Genomic DNA, 21,683 nt, shown 5'->3' on the forward strand with positions numbered 1-21,683 from the left:
AAAAAAAAAAAAAAAAAAAAAGTCGTAGACTTCTCTTCCAAGAAGATGGAGTAGACACAATTTTCTCTATCACTTCTGCTAAGTACAACTAAAACCTATAGATAATAATATTTAAAGTAAACATAGAAGACTCTGAAAGATAGACAAAAAAGGCAGACCAGCTATGGACCTTGGTACCCAAGGAAAAACACAGGTATGAGTAGAGCCAAAGAACAAAGAAATACTGATGGGTGCAGATGGGTGCAAACAAAAAGCCCCAACAAGTGTCTGCTCTCTCTATCTAATGAACCAGGAAAGGGGCAGTCTAGAAAGTCAGAAAACTTTAGGTAATAACTTCTACTGCAGCCAAATACCACAGAAAAAATAACCATAACCCTATTCCCACTCCTGCCCATGCCATCAAAGGCTGAGCGGGGAGCCTAGAATTCTGCCCTCACCAGGCTCTAATGGGAAACCCCCAATCCCTCAACTGAGGTGGGATCAGAGAAGATAAAGGAGCAAGGACTTTCATCCCTGCTAGGCAATAATGAGGCCACAGTATCAGCGGAGATTACGTGGGGAGCCTGGACTGCCAACTCACCTGTTGATAACAAGGCACCCTTACCTTTCCCCACTGGGGTAATGTCAGGAGTTAGAGAAATGGGACTTTTACTACTGGCCAGCAATAAGGAGGTCCACCACTCACTCTCAATGGGTGTCAGTGAAGGCCATGTGAGGAGGCCTACTGGGGAGCTGAAATGTCCATCTCCACTTCACAGTAATAAAAAGTCTTTCACCTTCAGGTATCCAGAGAGGATAAGTGAGGAACTTGGACTTCTACCTCCAGCTGGCAGTAATAAAGCAGCATCCTCCCCTCTCTTGCCAGAGCAGTTTCAGAAAAAGTCAGCTAAAGCAGAAGGTCTAAATAAGATCCACAGTCTCATAAAATAATACCCAAAATGTCTTGCTTTCAATCAAAAATCAAACATCACACCAAGAACCAGGAAAATCTCAAATTGAATGGAGAAAGACAATCAACGGATGCCAACACTGAGATGACAGGAACGATATCCATTTTAAAAACAACCATCATTTGGAAATAATAGACACTGGGGACTCCAAAAATGGGGAGAATGGAAAGGGGATGAAGGCTGAAAAAATGCCTGTTGTGTACAATGTTCAATATTTGGGTGATGCGTACACTAGAAGCCCAATCTCCACCACTACACAATATACCCATGTAACAAACATGCATTGTACCCCCTGAATTTGAAATATTTTTAAAAAGCCATCCTAAAAATGCTTAAATAGGCAATTATAAACATGCTTGAAACAAAATCAAAAAATAGAAAGTCTCAGAACAATAAGCATTACACAATCTGAACGGAGAGAAAATAAACTGAAAGAGGCTTAAGGACCTATGAGACTGTAACTAAAGATCTAATGTTCATGTCATCACAGTTCTGGAAGGTGAGGAGAAAAAAGGGGGTGAAAAAGTTGTCAAAGAAGTAAAGGCTGAAAACTTCTCAAATTGGCAAAAGACATAAACCTACAGATTCCAGAAACTTAGCAATCCCAACAGGATAAACCTAAAACAAAATACCCACACCAAAATATATTATAGTCAAACTTCAGAAAACTAAAGGCAAGGAAAAAAATATTGAAAGCAGAGAGACACAATGTACTGATGGGAGAAAAACAATTGAAATGATAGCAGATTTCTGAGAAACCACAGATACCGGAAGTAGCACAATTTTTTTTAAGTGCTAAAAGAATTGTTAATGCAAAATACTATGTCCAGAAAAAAGACTGTCCAAAAAACGGAAAACTACTAATATCCCTGGTAAATCTAAATACAAGAACCCTTAAGAAAATATTAGAAAAGAGAATTTAGCAACATATAAAAAGAATTATACATCATGACCAAGTGTGGTTGATTCCGGAAATACAAGGCTGATACAATATTTGAAAGTCAGTCAATTCAATCTACCATGTTAATAAGCTAAAGAAGAAAAATTACTTGAGCTTACCAATCAATGCAGAAAAACATTTGATAAAATTAAATACTCATTTAGATAATAACTTCGACTGCAGCCAAATACCACAGAAAAAGTCTCAGAAAATAGGTTCTGAGATAAAAAATCTCAGAAAAATAAGAACAGAGGGGAATGTTCTCAGTTTGATAAAGATCACCTACGGAAACCCATGGGTAACACTGCACTCCATGGTGAAAGACTGAATGCTTTTTCTCTAAGATAGGGAACAAGGAAAGACTATCTGTTTTCATCATTCTTATGCAATACAATGCTGGAAGTTCTCACCAGTGCAATAGGAAATAAAAGAAAACAAAAGACGTACAGATCAAAAACAAAGAAACTGTACCTATTTGCAGTTAACATGACTAGGTAGAAAATCCCAAGAAACCTATAAATAAACTTCTAGAACTAATAAGTGAGTTCAGCAAGTTCACAGGATACAAGATAAACATACAATAATTAATTGTATTTCTATATGCTAGCAATGAACACAAGGACACTAAAATTATAACACCATTTACAACTGCTTAAAAAAGAAACACTTGGGTATAAATTTTAAAAATGTGTAAAAGGCCTTATGCTGAAAACCATAAAATGCTGATGAAAGAAATCAAAGAGCTAAATAAATGGATCCATGTTTATGAATTTCAGTTCTCCTCAAATTGATATACAGGTTTAACACAACTCCTATCAAAATCTCAGCAATATATTTTTGTAGATATAGACAAGATTTTAAAATTTATATAGAAAAGGAAAGAAATGAATAGCTAAAGCAGTTTTGAAAAAGATTATATAGCTATGCATTAATTAAGACCGTGTGGTATTAGAAGGACACACACACAGATCAGTGTAACAGAATAGAGAACCCAGAACAAATCCACACAAATATGCCAACTATTTTTAAACAAAGATGCAAAAACAATTCAATGGTGGAAAGGTAACCTTTCAACAAATGGTGCTGAGGTACGAGACATCCATGGGCAAAAAATTGAACCTCGGCCAGGCGTGGCAGCTCACGCCTGTAATCCCAGCACTTCGGTGGCCAAGGCAGGTGGATCACCTGAGGTCAGGAGTTCAAGACCAGCCTGACCAACATGGAGAAACCCTGTCTCTACTAAAAATACAAAATTAGTTGGGCATGGTGGCAGGCACCTGTAATCCCAGCTACTTGGGAGGCTGAGGCAGGAGAATCACTTGAACTTCGGAGGCAGAGGTTGCAGTGAGCCGAGATAGAGCCATTGTACTCCAGCCTGGGCAATAAGAGTGAAACTCTGTCTGAAAAAAAAAAAAATAATAATAATAATGAACCTCAACCTAAGTCTTATACCTTATACAAATATTAACTCAAAATGGATCATTAACTATACAATTTGAAACTATAAAACGTTTAGAAAAAAAAAGAATAAGAAAATCTTTAGCCTCTAGTGCTAGGCAGAGTTTCTAGACTTAACACCAGTAACATGATCCATAAAAGGAAAAACTAATGTTAGACTTCATTAAAATTTAAAACTTTTGCTCTACAAAAGCCCCTGCGAAGAGGATGAAAACACAAGCTACAGACTGTGAGAAAATACTTGGAAACCACAAATCCAGTGAAGGATTAGTTTCTAGAATATATAAAGAATTCTCCAAACTCAACAAACAATCCAATTAGAAAATGGACGAAAGACATAAAGAGACATTTCACTGAAGAGGACAGACAGGATATATAGATGCATAGATACAAATGAAAAGATGTTCAACATCATTAATGATTAGGCAAATGTAAATTAAAACCATTATGCTATATCACCACACGTCTATAAGAACTGTTAAAATAAAAATAGGGATAACACTGAATTCTGATATGGAGGCACAACTACCAAATTACTCATATACTGTGGGTGGGGATGTAAAATCGTACACCCCTCTAGAAAGCAGTTTAGCAGTTTCTTATAAAACTAAATACATGATTACAATACAATCCAGTAATTACACTTCTGGGAATCTATTCCAGATAAATGAAAACTTATTTTCACACAGAATCCCATGTGTAAATGTTTACAGCAGCTTTCTTCATAATAGCCAAAAAGTGGAGACACCCAAAAGCCCTTCAAAGGACGGAAGGACTAATTAAACAATTTGTACTACAGCTTGACTATGGGATATTACGCAGCAATAAAAAGGAGCAAATGATTGATACATGCAATAATCTGGATAAATTTCCAGATAATTATAAAGAATGAAAAAATCCTATCTCAAAACATTACATACTGTATGATTCTAGTCATATAATATTCTTGAAATGACAAAATCATTGAAATAGAGACAGACAGGTGATTGCTAGGAATTCACTAGAGAGTGGGGACAGCAGGGAAGTAGAGGTAGCTATACAAAGGCAACATGAGGGACTTTGGTGGCGACAGAGAGAAATGTTCTGTATCTTGACTGCCTCAATGTCAACTGTGCTATTGTGCTATAGTTTTGCAAGATGTTATCACTGGGGAAAAGTCAGGGGGTACAGGATACATAGGACATTGCTCTGTTAATTTCTAACAACTATATGTGACTCCACAACGATCTCAAAATAAAGTTTAATTAAAAGAAGTTAGGATAGGGGTTACCCTTAAGGGAGACAGTGAATAGAAGGAATTTTGGGGTGCTGATAACATATTTTCTTATCTAGGGCTTTATTTCATGACGTGTTCACTTTGTAAAAACACAATGAACTATATAGTATTCTACAACAAAAGAACTTAATATGAAGAAAAAAAAAGATGAAAATAGGACAGAAAAAATAAGACAGATACAGCATCTCCCAGGAAGTCAAACATCTAGAAAATAATAACTCCAAGAAGGAAGAACAGAAAAAAATTAAGGGAAGAAAACTTTAAAATTTCAAGAAAATGCCTCAAAACTGAAAGATAAGAGTTGTCTGAGTGAAATGACCCACCTAGTACCTAACACAATGGATAAAAATAGACACAAGACAAAGCACATCATCAACATTTCAGAACACTGGGACAAACGAATTACCTTACAAACTTTCAAAGAATAAAATATTTCACATAATAAGGATCAGGAATGAGAATGGCTTCAGATATCTCAACAACATCACAATCTATATGTAGCCAAATTATTACTTGAGTTTATGGGTGAAATAAAGACATTTTACATATTCAATTTCTCACAAAATTTATCTCTTACGAACCCTTTCTCAGGTTGTGTTCCACCAGAACAAAAGGATAAATCAAGCAAAAGACAGACATGGGATATAGGAAATAAGAGATATAACATGGGAGAGAAGCAACGGGAATACAGGGATGACAGAACTGGAGATCCCAGGATGACAGGTTTGCACCAGACACAAGGGCAACCAGTCTAGTGGGAACAGGACTGAAGGTTTCAGGAGAGACCGTCAGGAAAATGACACTGGTAGAATACCAATACACCTGAAAGTCCTAAGAGGAAATTTAGATGGCTGGTGAAACATTCAGGGATGAATAACTGATAAATACAGAGAAAGTTAAATAGAACACTACAAGAAAACAAAGTTGCACAGAAAAAGAAAAAAAATGCAGTTTACTGCATGTCTCTGTTATGATTACACAGTCATACAAATGCAAACATGAATACTGAACTAACCAAAATTGCCTTATAGCTACATTGGGAAGTCAGAGAAATGAGAAAGTTGGACTTTCTCATTAGAGAGTCAGGAGCAGAAGAGAGAGTTAACTTGGTTTCTTGCAGAGTGGGAAGACACTAGACATTATCTAGTGTCTTTAAATAAAATTAAAGTCAAGAAATACAGATACAAGAATTTTATTTAAAGACATACAGGTGATAATCCTACTACTTTGGGAGGCCAAGGCAAGAGGATCAATTGAGGTCAGGAATTCAAAATCAGTCTGGGCAACACAGCGAGATCCCATCTCTAAAAAAAAAATTTTTTTTTAAGTTAGTTGGGTATGGTGGTGCATGCTTACAGTCCTAGCTACCCGGGAGGCTGAGGTGCCCAGGACACAGTAAGCTATGATCATACCACTGCACTCAGCCTGGGTGACAGGGCGAGACCTGTCTCAAATAAATAGACAGGTGAATATCAAAATAATTGCAGAAAAAGTAGTTGCTTCTGGGAGGAGAAATAAAAAGAGCACAGAAGTCTGTTTTTTGTTTTGGTTTGTAACAAACCTTGCAAACATGTTCATTTTTTTTAACTTCATACACCTATAACTCTCATTTTAAAAATGAAAACTAAGAAAGAAATATGCAGTCATGTGAGTTTTGTCTTTACAAACGACATTAAAGCCAACTACTAACACCCTTCTATCACTGACTAAGTATTTTTCAGAGTTGTACAGAATGTCTGACTATCAATTCTAATTAGGGGCCTTAGAGTGGACTTTAATTAATTATTCTACATAAATCATCTGCTGAATCTTCACCAGGTAGATCAGAGAAGGACACAAAGTCCTCTTTAACAGGCATAATTTCCTGAATTGTCCAAGTGATGATGAAGAACTGATGCCCATGTGCTGATTCAAAAATGGAAATATCTTACGTTAAGATATTGATGTAAACCTTGATGAGTGACTCTCTCCCAAAATATTCTTTCCTCTCCAACTTATGCAAATGATTTTTGAGTATCATAAGGTTACACAAGGTTTCTCTGGTTACATAAGTCCAGATGTTAAGTAGTTCTCACAGTATCAACAAATTCAAAGTCATTATGGAAATGTTTCTGTAATGCCATTCAGTATCTCATATATAAATGTCATACTCAGTAACTTTTATATGAATTTCAAATCTCAAAAGACAAACAAAAACTGTTTAAATTCAGGACATTATTATTTTTACTCAGTATGTTCAGGTCATATTTAGATTTTGGTGAAAAGGAACCAAATCATGGAGAAATCACATTATAAACACAGTTATGAAATAAAGCATAATAAATAAAGTGTAACCACAGGATCAGGGACAAAAAGAAACCAAAAACAAGTATATCCCAATGTAGGGCATCTTTGGTTGAAGTGGATTATATTTAATTTGTCATAAGGAATGACAGAAAAAGTACAAAGAGTAGTAAAAATATTTATATGCTGGATGAGAAAATCTGTTTATAAAGTGAAAGGAGATTTTGTTTATTGAGAGGCTGATATGGGCTGAATGTCTGCAGCCCCTCCAAAATTAATAAGTTGAAGCCCTAAACCCCAGTATGATGGTATTTGGAGGTAGCCCCGTTTGGAGGTAATTAGGTTGAGAAGAGGTCATGAGATAGGACCTTTCTGATGGGATTAATGCCATCAGAGTTGTACAGAATGTCTGACTATCAATTCTAATTAGGGGCCTTAGAGTGGACTTTAATTAATTATTCTACATAAATCATCTGCTGAATGATTTAAGAGGAGGCAACTCTCTCTCTACCCACATAGCAAGGCGGCCGCTATCTGGTAGCCAGGAAGAGGGCCCTCAACAGGAACAGAGTCTACTTGCACCTTGATGTTGGACTTCTCAGTCTCCAGAACTGTGAGAAATAAACTGTGGTTCAAGCAACCCTGTCTATATATGGTATTTTGTTATAGCAGCCTGAGCAAACTAAGACAGTGAGCAATGAACATGAATCAATTCAGTTAATATTTTGTTTTTAATGTCTGAGTCTTAACATTTAAAAAAAAAACTTGAAAACACAGAGTTAAGAAGACATTTCTAATTATATACACAATTAACTTTATGATCTTCTCTGGGAAATATTCTCTATTGCAGGTTTGCAGTTAATCCTAATCGGATAAGGAAGGCTTTGTTTACTTTTTAGGAAAGCAGAAGTCTTCTCACTTAGAACAGTCGAATGATAGTAATCAATACCACTATTGTGAAAATATAACACAGACTTCTAAAACCTGGAAAGCTATCGTACCAGTACCTACACTGAGTCATTCAAATAGCAGGTACTTCTGAATTATTGATGAGAGGCAATGAAATCATTCTTTTTAAAACTGATAGCTTTCTTCATTATGTATTTAAATCAAAACTGCTCAAACATATATCAAGTTATCCACAAATATCTGAGTATGAAAACGGATTCAACTTTTGAAGAAAGAAACCCTGAGATCGAATACAGTATTTGGAATAATTGCCAAATGTTAGGTTTACAAACAAGATGAGAATGTGTGCTATAACATAGCAGTGACATAATTATCAGTGATGGAGAGCAAACAATCCCTGGATACCACAGAAGGGACACTCTTCCTTGTGCCATGGCCATCATAACTCAGTGTTGCCTAGTGATGAGGACTGAAGCTGCAAAGCAGGGAAATTGACTTCTCAAACCCTTGCAGCTAGCTCTGTCTTGTCAACTGTTATTGGCCAACATTCTCAATGCCTTTGGGAAACGTGAGTCCCAGAGCTGGACTCTAACTACTGCTGCAATTATGACCAGTATAGACATAGGGAAACCACTGTAAAAGAGTGTTAGAATCTAGATATTCACACACCACACTTGAACATTCAGTTCAACCCCCAGCTTCTTCCGGGATAGAGCTTCTTCCAGAGATACAGTGTACAAGGTCAATTCCCATAGATCTTTATTTTTCCATCAGGATTGCTTTAGCATCTGCTAGACATTTAGCCAATGTCATGAAAAATATATATAAGGTTAATTTTATAACAGTCACACAGGCTACAAGGGCACTGATCTGTGCAAAGATGAATGACTATTTTGGAATCTTCCTTTTCCTTTCAGAGTATTTTGACGTGGTTCCTTTATGGCAAAGCCAAATGATGAAAGAAACAAAATTAGTCTGAGTCCTGTCAGCCCAGTTTCCAGCTTCAGCCCTCCAGGCACTCAGCACTGCCCACGAGCTCCCCAGAGCTGCTACTAGCAGCATTCCATTGGGATTGAAACTCCTCCCAGAAACTAAAGCCTGGCACCCTTGTCATTCTTTTTTGTTGTTGTTGTTTTTAGGCAGGGTCTCCTTCTGTCCCCCAGGCCGGAGTGCAGTGGCACAATCACAGCTCACCACAGCCTCAACCTCCTGGACTCAAGTGATCCTCCCACCTTAGCCTCCCAAGTAGCTGCGACTATTGGCACACACCACCACACTTGGCTATTCTTTTTAGTTGTTTGTGGAGACAGGGTCTCACTATACCGCCCCGGCTGCTCTTGAACTCCTGGGCTCAAGTGATCCATTTGCCTCAGCCTCCCAAAGTGCTGGAATTACAGGTGTGGGCCACTGCGCCCAACCACTCTTGTCATTCTTGGTGGACCTTCTCAGGCTCCTAGTAAAACCTGAGTGCTAGATCACAGGAAAGCTGATCCACAACCTTGGTTGCCCCATCTTGACAACATATTTGCACTTTAACAGGGATTCAGTGGGCTATACTATCATATTATTACCAACTACAACAACACTTAAGTAACACTTGCGATGACCCTGGCATGTATTACGTCATTTCATCCTCATAACAGTTCTCTGGGGTGGAAATAATTACTTTCCCAGTTTTTTTTTTTTTTTTTTTTTTTTTTGAGGCGGAGTCTCGCTCTGTCGCCCGGACTGGAGTGCAGTGGCCCGATCTCAGCTCACTGCAAGCTCCGCCTCCCGGGTTTGCGCCATTCTCCCGCCTCAGCCTCCCGAGTAGCTGGGACTACAGGCGCCCGCCACCTCGCCCGGCTAGTTTTTGTATTTTTAGTAGAGACGGGGTTTCACTGTGTTAGCCAGGATGGTCTCGATCTCCTGACCTCGTGATCCGCCCACCTCGGCCTTCCAAAGAGCTGGGATTACAGGTTTGAGCAACAGCACCCAGCCTGGAGTTCTTAATAAAGCATACAAGCCTTCTCTCTTTGAGGTGAGATATGTCATGTAGAAACAGGACTGAAGAACATTCTATAAGAAAAATCTTTCCTCGGGAAAAAGCCATCTTTTGGCTCTTTGTAATTCTTACAAAAATGGGTAACCATACGTTTGTTGACAACTAGTCAGCACTCTAGGAGTCTCTTCCTGCTGTCAATAGTATCTACAAATCTCTAATTTATTAATAACCTACTAACTGATGGGTACTATAGTGGAAGGCTTAAGTATCACTAATTTGTAGAAAAGAAAGCAGACTCAGAGGCTTTAGAAGATTAACCCAAAATTTACTGCTGGTAGTGACCAGAGGATGGTATTCGGNAGCCACCGCGCCCGGCCTACTTTCCCAGTTTTACAGATGAGGAAACTATGGCAGAGAGAAGGCAAATAACCAGCCCAAAGTCACACAGGGAATGAGTAGCAGTGCTGCTCGTGGCAGGTCTGACTCTCAATGCACTGTGTAACTATGAGACAGGGATGCCAAAAATTAGGTCTTAGGCCTCAAAGACTTGGTTTGTCATTGACAAGATAAACCTAAAACACATCTCTCTCTCTCTCTCTCTCTCTCTCTCTCTCTCTCACACACACACACACACACACACCACTAAAGGGTTAAATGAAAAGTCAGAATAATGGAAGAAAAGCCACATAGTCCTATATAATTTATTAACTAAAAGATATTAGGGACAATAGGCATGCTTCTGGAGTTCCAAGTAGGGTGGCCATAATTCAGACAGGGGTTGTCAGGAAAACGAGGGGCTTAAACTGAACCCTGAAAGATGGGCAGGATTCACTTAGGCAAAGATGAGTGGGAAAACTATTCCAGGGTAGAGGAAAGAAAAGGCAGCAGAGGATCCATAAAAGATTTATCTCAGGACTAAAGGGCATATGAGGCCACCCAGACAGCAACAGACGGCACAGGGCCTTGAATACCAGGCTGAGGGATGACAGAACACAAAATACAATGGAATTATACTGAAAAAAAGACATGCATTTGAACAACCAAAAAAACCCTACAGCTATAGATCGAGCACCCACTAGTAGGTAGGACACATGCTGGAGGCTACACAGTCCCTGTCATGACACCCAGAAGCGAGAAGATGGGGGCACACACAATTACAACATCCTGTGCTAAATGTTCAAACAGGAGCAAGCACAGGTGAGGTACACAGAGGGTCTCTGGGGTGGAGCCTCGAGCCAATCCTAACGGATGAATAGATGGCAGGGTTTTGCTACTGCAACCTTGCTAAGAATTTCCCAACATCTGAACTTTCATTTTGGTGTACTGACCTTATCGTTTATGATCCAGTGCTGAAGTCCTGTGATGGCATCATTTCAGAACAAACAGTACTTTATGAATTCACTATATCTAAGGGATCTTTCATAACATCTGGAAATAGAATACACTTGAAACATTTTCCTGACTCCTTCCTCTACTTCTAGAGATTGTTCTCACATCTACTGTAGGATTTATAGGTAATTTTATTGCTATCTTTTTACAGATATCTCATCTGCCCAACAAGACTGTATACCCCTCAAGGGAGGAATCTAGTACATAATGTATTGCCCTTTACCCCTTTAAGCTCTCAATACTGTTTATTTATGACAAGCACCTGATGACAATATACATATAAATGTTTATTAAAGTTTAACGTGATCAAAAATTAATTTTAGGAAGTAGAGTCAAAAGAAGTCCCAGTTTCGTCCCCCGGCTTTGATAAATCAGTGCCTCTTTAAGCCTCCTTTTCCATACAAACTTAAGTCAATTAACTCCCAGAAGGGTTCTAGAGCTCAAATGAAATAAAGTATGAGAAAGCAATTCTGTTAACGTAAAAGCAACATATGAACATTTGGTGTTGGTGGTAGTTGTAGTCTTATTCCAGCTATTTCATTAAAACTCTGGGTCTTACTTTGCAATTATGCCAAAAGCACTTTTCCCAGAATTGTTTGACACCACTCTTGAACTGGGCCAGCATTTTATCCATCTATGCTCATGAATTTATGTTCATGTCTGTTTTCATGTCTACAGCCTGACGGGGGGCTATGAGGCACTGGTTCACTGGAGAATGCACTATTGTATTATGGACTGGAATGATAATTCATTATCTCCAGGAAAGAAATAACTATTCATTTAAAATAAAATCTTCTGTAGAAACATTTTACTTATATTTGTAATATCATAAATCTGAAAGAAAGGACCTGAAATCCTCTCTAACATTTACTTTCAACCTGCTAACAGGGTGAGAAAGGAACAAATTATTTTGATCTCTTAAGGGTCGGAGGAAATAGCTTATAACCATAAAGGTGGCTTTAGTAATAAAGACCAACTAGATTTTCACTTTCACTTTGTGGAAGAAAATAATTAAATGCCAATTAAAAATGTATAATTTAGGTTCTTCAGACCTTATCAGTCATCATGAAGCAGATTCCTATTTATTAGTTTTAGACTCCTGATTAAATATTGTGCCAATATAGCATAATTTATAATACAAATTTGAAGCAGGCCCCAGAACTTCATTTCCTTCTACCTTTCAAATAAGCTTCCTGTCTCAGAACAAGCCCAGCGGGAGGAACAAGTAACAGTTCACATTACAGAGTGAAAAAAAAATTTTTTTTTTTAGAAAAGATATTTATATCTTGTTTCTCCAACAAAAAAATTCCATAGATGTTCAAGATACAAAGTGAAATTAATTGAATTTGCTGCTGGTACTCTGCATTTATTTGTTAAGAAGGAATACAATGTAGGGATTTAAGGGGGTCACAGAAGCTTTGTGACAGTAATGTACATTCATCTCTTTCTAAACAAGTATCAGTAGCCAGGTGGGGCAACAAAATTGTTTGTTCAGGGTAACCAAATTAATGAAAAGGCAAGGTTTCCAATATTCACTGTATTTCAATTACTGAAACTTAAAACCCTTTCCCCATTGAAATAATATTACAAGTAGCAAGAGTACCCAAGTTAACTGAACTAACAGTGCTAAGAAGCTGAGGGTCACAGAGTACATACTTTGTTTTTTTGTTTGTTTGTTTGTTTGTTTTGGAGACAGAATCTCGCTTTATCACCCAGGCTGGAGTGCAATGGCACGATCTTGGCACACTGCAACCTCCCAGAGTGCATACTTTTTAAGGGGAAGTTCTTCCTACTTTTCAGTCTGGGATGCCAGCAACACATCTCCCCAAGGCACCCCCACCCCAAACTTCAGGACCCTACTCACTCCGCTAGAGCAGTGAGCCACAGCAGCATGCCTGGGATCCCCAGCCACTAGCTTCCTCCAGGGCAATGGTTCCAACATGTGAGAACCATGGAGTTATTGCCAGGGGTCTCTGACAGCCCTAACTATATGTCACACTTAAATATATACATTGAACTGATTTTCAAATGTACTTTGGTGCTACCATCATACATTTGTTTCTGTAATAAATATTAATGCAATTCTTATTAGCTTTCTATCATTATGCATTTTCTCAGATAGGATACCCTATAAAAGCACAGCTATGACATGTGGGAGCCTGGGAACGCTGTAACATTAAAATGGTGTCTTCAGATTCCTTATAAGTGATAGGACAGGTAAAACATTAGCAGAAGAGAGGAAAGAGAAAGTCCCGAACTTGATCAGCACCATCACAGGCCACAGCAAGTTAACACTTAACCATTTGAAAGCTGTCTCCATATCAAATTATCTACTATTTTAATAAACAAGATTTGTTTCTTTGCCAGGAAACTAATTTGGGAAATCTCAGATTTCTTATCTTTTCACAGCATAAAACAAAGGATTTTTAAAAGCTCGGTTATTGAAAGCAGTTATTTAAGGTTTTACAGAAAGATTTCCTCAATAAATTATAGTTTGTCATACTTTAGAAGCAATTTAGACCGAATGTACACTTTTTTAAAAGAAAAAATTACAATCAATTTGAATGGTTTGTTTTGTTTTTATAACTACTTATGTGAATCCCTCTTTTATACACAAATACACAATCTTTTCAGAAAAGAACTTAGTCAGGCAAATACAATTAGTATAGGAGTATAAGTCCAAGATCTAAAAATCCTAGGAACACAGAAAAATAAGACTGGAAAAATAAGAATTATAATGAGAAACAAAAGCACAACTCTGGGTATTAGTAATACAACATTAGGTTGTAGTTCTAGTATATGCATTATATTAATACCATATTTATAATGGATCCTTGATAAATGCTTATTCAAGATTGTTGCTATCACTTGGCTATTCCAACACTATTAGACACTCAGGAAGTTAAGAAGGTTAAAGAAAGCACTATCTATACACAAGGCAGTTTAAACAGAAATGTGTGGGTGCTTCTTTCTCAGAACTTTTATGAGTTTACAACTGAGACCAGAATATAGATCTCAAGGTTTATAACACATTTTCCTGTAGCCCTGGACTATCATCAGTTATTTTTACTTACATCCCCTAAATGTGCTACAGTCTAAAAGAATAATTTATATCCTTAGTATATTCCCATATATGTAATTTAAAATTGTTTTATTTTGCTGTTAGGGTTCTGATAACTTGAGAATTACCATAAGCTATCAATTCTAATGATATAATTACTTTCAGAAAAAGGTTTATTACTTAGCCCATAAAAGAAAAAAGTGGCTGAGCACAGTGGCTCACATCTGTAATCCCAGCACTTTGGGAGACAGTGGCGGCAGGACCGCTTGAAGCCAGGAGTTCAAGACCAGCATGGGCAACAAAGCAAGATCCCATATCAGAAATTTTTTTTTTAATGAGTCAGGCATGATGGTTCACACCTGTGGTTCTAGCTACTCAGGAGGCCAAGGCAGGAGAATCACTTGAGCCCAGGAGTTCAAGGCTGCAGTGAACGAGGATCATACCGCTGCACTCTGGCCTGGGTAACTGAGAGAGAGACCCTGTCTGTAAAAAAATAAAAATGAAAAAGATAGATACTTGAACATACATACCATACCAATAATTTTTTAAATGGAAATATTCAATGCTGGTGAGTATGAGAATTGACAGGCTCTGTCATTTACTGAGAGTAAAAATATAAACTTTCTGAAAAGCAAAGATTTAAATGTAAAGATTTTTATTGCAACAGTTTTCACAATAATCACAACTGAAACAAAGTAAGTGATCGATAATAAGGACAGTTAAATAAGTTATGGTGAAAATAGGTAAATAAGCTATAGAGAAAAAAAAATCTCATATCCATATGATGGGAAAATAGAACTTAACTACTTGAGAAAATGCATCATGTTAAATGAAAGAGCAGGACACAAACCTCTAGATATAGTACAGTTTATATTTGTAAATCTATGTGGTTCAAATAAATGTATTTTAGAAAAAGACTCGATGAAAATGACACCAAAATGTTATCAGGGATTATCTCTAAGTAGTAAAATTAGGACCTATTTAATTTTTTTCTTTTACTTGGCTGGATTTTTTTAAAAATTATTATTTATCACTTTAAAATATACACTTAAAAGGAATTACTTTAAATATAAAACATTTGAGTAACAACTGGGATGTCCTTGTTCCCGGAGTTCCTGAAAAATTATAGAGTTATTAAATTGAGGTCTGATCATTCATCTAATGCCTTGTGCTTCTCAGTATACACAATTGAAAGGGACTGTTACAAGGATTTTGAGACACTCTGAAAAGATATATACACCTTTAACAGGGAGTCGCATTACACAGAAAATAAAATTGAAACATGTGTCATGTTTACTCATTCAAAAGAACGATAATAAAGTCTTTTATTTAAACTCCCTTATAAATGTGAATTGGGGCATATTTGTTCATTAGTTAAACACAATTGCACAGGCATGATTTTGAAATAGAATTAAGAAAGGCACTCTACGATAGCTAAAGAAGCTTGCCTTTGCTGAATTGGAGCATGTTCATCAAGAACATAGCACTTCTTTATTTTATATTCCAAGATACATGTGCAGGACATGCAGGTTTGTTACATAGGCAAACGTGTACCATGGTGGTTTGCAGCACCTACCAACCCATCACCTAAGTATTAAGCCCCACATGATTTGTTATTTATCCTGATGCTCTCCCTCCCCCTACCACCCCACCCGCCAGATAGGCCCCAGGAACACAGTACTCCTTAAAAGTCACAGGCAGCATGCATGTCACTTTGTATGATTCTGCTTTATGTGTTTGGTGTGGTGGCTTCTTCCTTTGCTCCACATGACAGAAACCTTGTGTACCTTGAGGCCAAGTATGTTCTACTTTAACTTTGTCCCTAAAAGTGCCCTGAACAGTTAAGAATTCCCAGCATGACTCATAGGGACCCACTCCTGCCACTGCTCCAGTGCTCAGTTTGTCCTGGAATCCTGGCCCCTACCTGCCACGTCTCTCCTCTTCACCCCACAGTACAGCAGGGCTCACAGTACATTGGTTTATTGCAGCTCAGAGAGAGCAGGCCCCGTGCAGAGTGGAGTGCACCTGCCTCTGGAGGAAGGTCTGTCTACATAACCAACACAGACTGCTAACTACCAGTCCAGGCTCGTCACTCACTTTCCTTTGGCACGGTTAACCCACACATCGGGCTTGTTCAGGCAGCACCGGTGCCTCCTTTTTATCCTCCTCACAGCCACACACCAGAGCTCCCTCTGCCCACTGCTGATTCATAGTGTCCCTGTCTTTCCTTCTCTTTCCCCCATCCCACTCTTGGTCTCAGATCAAAACGCTTCCAAACATTTCCTCAGAGTCATTCAGAGTTGGACTTTCCTGTTTTGTACTTGCCAAATGTTTCCTGAAATGGTCTCTCATTCTAAAACATGCCCCACAACAAATGTCAAAGAAAGCCGTCTCTGCCCCCCTTAATTCAATTTTTTCCACATCTCTTGAACATGGTTTAAAAACCTGCTAAATTTCTTCCCATTTTTGCCCTATTCTCTCGCATTCTATCCCACCTCTCCCATTCTAAAATTCAGCAAGACCACCAGGTCACAAGGTAATACAGAACTCTCACATCTCTTCAATACAGTCATCAACACGTGGCTCAGCTAGATTTACATCATAATGGATCAAGGCAGACAGAGGCTACTTTGAACACATACAACATTGGGATGTAGTTTTTGTTGGTGCTGAGGTAGAGGTGGGGGTTCGGGAGGGTGTGCTCTTTTTAAAGCCGTAACGTAGCAACCAGTATCTATAGCAGACACATATTAATATATAGACTTAAGGTTTAGGTGTTCCATGTTTGTAATTATTTATTATTTGTTTGGCTTTTCTGTTTTGGCCTCTGCACCAACAAATCAAACATCACTTGTCTGAACAAATGATTGGTAGTTTCCAAAAGTTGCCCAGCCAACTTGAGACAATGCCATTTTGCAAAAACTGTAAATAAATACCATCCAAATGTAGGCAATCAAAAACAGCTACAAAGCAAATGTTACTGAATCCAGCAGTGGAGTTTAGTACTGGATAATGTATCATTCAGAATTCAGGAAAACAAATCAGGCTGACACAAGCCCCTCTCACCCCCAAAATGCCAGTAGAGTAAATGGGAACAGATAGCTAATGTTGGATAATTAAACATGGAGGAATTATAAACTCAAAGGGAATGTTCTTGGTGGAGGCATTAAGGTGTTTTCATTGCCCCACACAGAATTCACATCAGATATGTTTGTTTGCTTTTCCCAGGAATCAAAAATGCTGTGCCCAGAGAAATGCCATGTTAGTTGAGTTTGAGAAACAAATTTTACCCAAACTGGCTTTGTACTAGGGTAGGACTCTGCATTTGATTTCTGCCTTTAAAGATAACTTATTAAACAAAGTTTCCTAAATTAAAAGATTGAGATTTCCTTCTGCCTAAAACATAATTAGAACCTAAAATGAAATGCTGAATAATACCTAAAATTGTGAGAATATCTCTTCTGTAAAATACTTTTACAATTCCCTCTTTCTTAAGATTACCTACTACCACAATGATAATTAACCAAGTTTAAGCATGTGTTTTCTTGATTCTGAAAAGTCTGAATGTATTACGGCTCTGGATTTCTAAGTCTGAGCAGGGAAATCTATTAATTTTTAAGGATTCTAAGCAGTGGTTTTAGTTAATTTTATACAGAATTTGATAGAACTGTGGGACTGTATTTAACAAGTACATATGCATCAGATTAGATTAACTTGATAACTTGCTGCTCCTAAATTGTTACTAAAAATAATTACACTTAAACTCATCCAGAATACCATAATTTCATGAGATGACACAGCAGGTAAATTGGTTTCTCCAACTCCTACCTTCTACCAGATTGTTCCGTACAGAACAATCATGCGTCCAAAGACAGCCACCACTAGCAAGACCAGGAAGAAAGAAATTCTTATCACCCCTAATCAAGCAGATAAATTGTGTATGCTCCAAAGCATTCTTATTGAGGAGAAAAACTGAGAGGTTGTAGAATATGCTACAGTTACTGTTGGAAAAAGGAAAAGTCAGTCACCTGAGACTCTATACCCTTTGCCCCCCAATTCTCAGTATGCCACCTTTCACTTTCATCTCCGGAGTCTCATTTCACTTTCCTAACATTAGAGTTTAGGCACATTCAATTTTATCTTACTTTGAATTGTTATAAAGTCAATTAATTCTAGTCTTCTTCCTTTTTAGTTTATATAATAAGATAACACATGCTTGTTCCAAAACAAAATTTTAAGCCCAAACATAACTTTATAAGGTAAAAAGCAAAAACATCCTCTTTTCTCCATCTTGTCTCACTTCCTTAAGATAGCCACTGTCAGCTGGCTGCAGTGGCTCATGCCTGTAATCCCAGCACTTTGGGAAGCCTAGGCGGGGGGATCACGAGGTCAGAAGATGGAGACCATCCTGGTCAACATGATGAAACCCCATCTCTACTAAAACTACAAAAATTAGCTGAGCATGGTGGCATGCGCCTGTAATCCCAGCTACTCAGGAGGCTGAGGAAGGAGAATAGTTTGAACCCGGGAGTAGGAGGGTGCAGTGGGCCGAGATCAAGCCACTGCACTCCAGCCTGGCGACAGAGCGAGACTCCGTCTGAAAAAAAAAAAAAAGCTACTGTCAACAGTTTGGGGGCAAAATGTATATGTGTGCCTGTATGCAGGTTTAAACAAATGTATGTACATTTATTCTGAAGCTTGTTTTTTCTTTCTTTCTTTCTTTTTTTTTTTTGAGATAGAGTCTCACTCTGTCGCCCAGGCTGGAGTGCAGTGGTGTGATCTCGGCTCATTGCAACCTCCGCCTCCCTGGTTCAAGCAATTCTCTGCCTCAGCCTCCCGAGTAGCTGGGATTCCAGGTGTCCACCACCATACCCAGCTAATTTTTGTATTTTTAGTAGAGATGGGGTTTCACCATCTTGGCCAGGCTGGTCTTGAACTCCTGACTTCGTGATCTACCTGCCTCGGCCTCCCAAAATGCTGGGATTACAGGCATGAGCCACGTTGCCTGGCCATTTTTTTCATTTAATATACAGCATCTTGATTTTTCAGCCAATGTACAAAATAGCTAGCAGACACACATTTATTGCATTTCTTCCTTTCCCTACAATGAGATTGCCAAATTAAGATTTACTGTCAAAGAAAGTAAAACAAACAAAAAAAACCTGTCAGCCTCATATTGCCTTCAATCTGTAACTGGTGAGGACAAAACGGTAAACATACACACATTCATATACATACATAATAAATATATAAATTACCCTACATGGCTAAATGCTAACATAAGTAATACATGTACATTGAAATGAAGTGAATTTTCAAGGGCAAGAAGCTAAGGAAGGCATCTGCATAGGTGGAGACTTAATGGGTTCTGATTAGGGAGGGACACCATGTGGAAATTTCCTGGGCTTTGGAGCCAGAAACATGTGGTCAAATCTAACTCTACCTCTTACTGATTATGTGGTTTGTGTAAGTTGCTTAACCCTTCTAAGCTTCCCTTTTGTCATGCACAGAACTAGGGGAAATACTTATCTTACAGAGATTTAAATATTAAATGTTTAAGATGGTGTCTTGAACATAGTAAGTACTCAAAAAATGCCTTAATACTGTTAATAATCCAGACACCATATATGATGGAATTGGTGATCCCATACTCTCAACACCACAAAATACCTGTGAACTCTGGTTTTTGTCTTTGTGTTTTATTTGCCTTCATGCTTTTATATTTGTATAGACATGGAAAGTGCCTTAGAAATAAACTGCCGTAAACATGAAGGACACACAACTACTTAGTAGCTTTAATGCATTATTGAAGTGATGCTCTCTCCTCCTATTTCCCCAGAGCATCTTGCACTGGGCTCATTAACAATGTCCCATCCTTCCCCTAAGCAATCCTAAATTTTACTTACACCTTGTGATAAATATAACTCATCTGACCACCACTAAATAACTGACAATATCCTCCACCTCTGCTAGCAGCTTGACGTATCAAAAGCCAAGCTTCCCAAAGAGGAGGATCCTATCCTTTTTTACTTAACAAGGCTAAAACAAATGCATACACTTTTAGCTGGCTAGTGCCCACGACTTGGGGAAAGGACCTACCAAGTACACATCTCCTTTTATTACATATTTTAGTCAACTGTATGTCTACCCACCCTTCACATTTATCTATACTTAAGAGGTTAGATTTCTAGAAAATCATGCACTTCTAGAAGGATTAGGGGAAATTTTGGCCACTGTACTATCCAACCACCTTCTTTTCCATGTGAGAAAACAGGAAGATGTGACATGCCCAAGGACACACAGCTATTCAGATACCAGTTGAGATTAGAACCTCAACTCTTTAAGTCTTTTGCACACTAATAAGCAAGGTATTGTATGTTCCAGTAGTTCTGTGAAGTGCTTATTCAATCTTTCTGGATGAAAAGAAACGTCGGTGGTTGCGAATGCATAAGGGTAATTAACCCACCTGTCTGTCCATGTGGGGATGGGATTAATGAGGGGGAAAGTTGCATTTGTAATTTTCTGCCATTTTACCTAAATTTGTAAGAAAATTGCTCTATGGGCAATAAATATGACTCAGAAAGACTAGCAACCCCCAGTAGTATCTCAAAAGGGCTCCAGAGACCTGTCAGACCAAGTGGAAGTAAAGCACGAAGTGGGGGATGTCTGCTAGGATGGTGGCAGGCAGGGGAGAGGTTTTGTTTTCTGTATTTATTCACCTGGGAGGGCAGATGTTGTCAATTTCCTCCTCCTGCCACACAACTGGCCACGTCCTCGTCACTGGGGCTGTGTGGAGGTTCTCACCTCCTCCTTTCTCCCAGGGATGTTTACCGCGAAGGCGCAGGTCGGCCTGGGTGGAGGAGGACCCGGGCATCTGCGCCCCCCCGCCCCCCGTCCCCACCCGCGGCAGCAGTTGTGGGCGCCCGGCGAGGGCTCCCTGGGCAGCGCCTTTGTTTTCCCGACTCCAATTACGTTTGCGGAAGTGCTGCCAGCACCCGGCACGCTGGGGCGCAGGCGACAGCCTCCCCCAGCACCCCACAAAGATGACACCCGACACGGAAGCCGGGGGAGGGAGGAAGGGAGCGGCGGGTGAGCGAGGCCCGGAGCGGAGACAGCGGCGCACGCTCGGCTCCGAGCCCCGGCCACGAAGCCCCTTTCCCGGCAGCAGGTGTGCGCGGCTGAGGTGCCTACCTGCCCTCCGGCTGGGCCCGTCCGGGGCGGGGGAGGCCAGGGCGGGTCTGCGAGCGCCTTCTCCGCACTCCGGGCCCGACTCACCTGCTGCGGCGGCGGCAGCGCTCAGCTGCGCGGGGCGCGGGGAACCCTGTCCCCGGAGCGCGGGGCAGTGGCTCGGGGCCCCGGGGAGGCGGCTGTCGGGGCAGCGCGCACCATCCCGGGCAGCTCACGCGCTCCTTGGGGGCTGCGGCGGGCTGGGC

At 39.3% G+C, this 21,683-nt stretch overlaps 1 protein-coding gene across 5 annotated transcripts in view; it reads right to left on the reverse strand.

Annotated features, from left to right (window-relative positions):
• Nucleotides 1-21,683, reverse strand: part of MFSD6 (major facilitator superfamily domain containing 6) — a 94,400-nt gene that overhangs the window by 70,054 nt on the left and 2,663 nt on the right. The window contains exon 2 of one of the 5 annotated variants that reach the window (XM_017852900.1): nt 21,442-21,525. The gene's annotated coding sequence lies outside the window, so the exon portion shown is untranslated. Of the gene's footprint in view, nt 1-2,957; nt 2,983-3,167; nt 3,215-20,969; nt 21,128-21,441; nt 21,677-21,683 lie in introns of those variants that run through there. The other 4 variants (XM_017852899.1, XM_017852902.1, XM_017852901.1 and 1 more) reach the window with 4 other exon arrangements.

Source organism: Rhinopithecus bieti, unplaced genomic scaffold (genome assembly GCF_001698545.2).
Source record: "Rhinopithecus bieti isolate Rb0 unplaced genomic scaffold, ASM169854v2 scaffold_35609, whole genome shotgun sequence".
Lineage (NCBI taxonomy): Eukaryota > Metazoa > Chordata > Mammalia > Primates > Cercopithecidae > Rhinopithecus > Rhinopithecus bieti.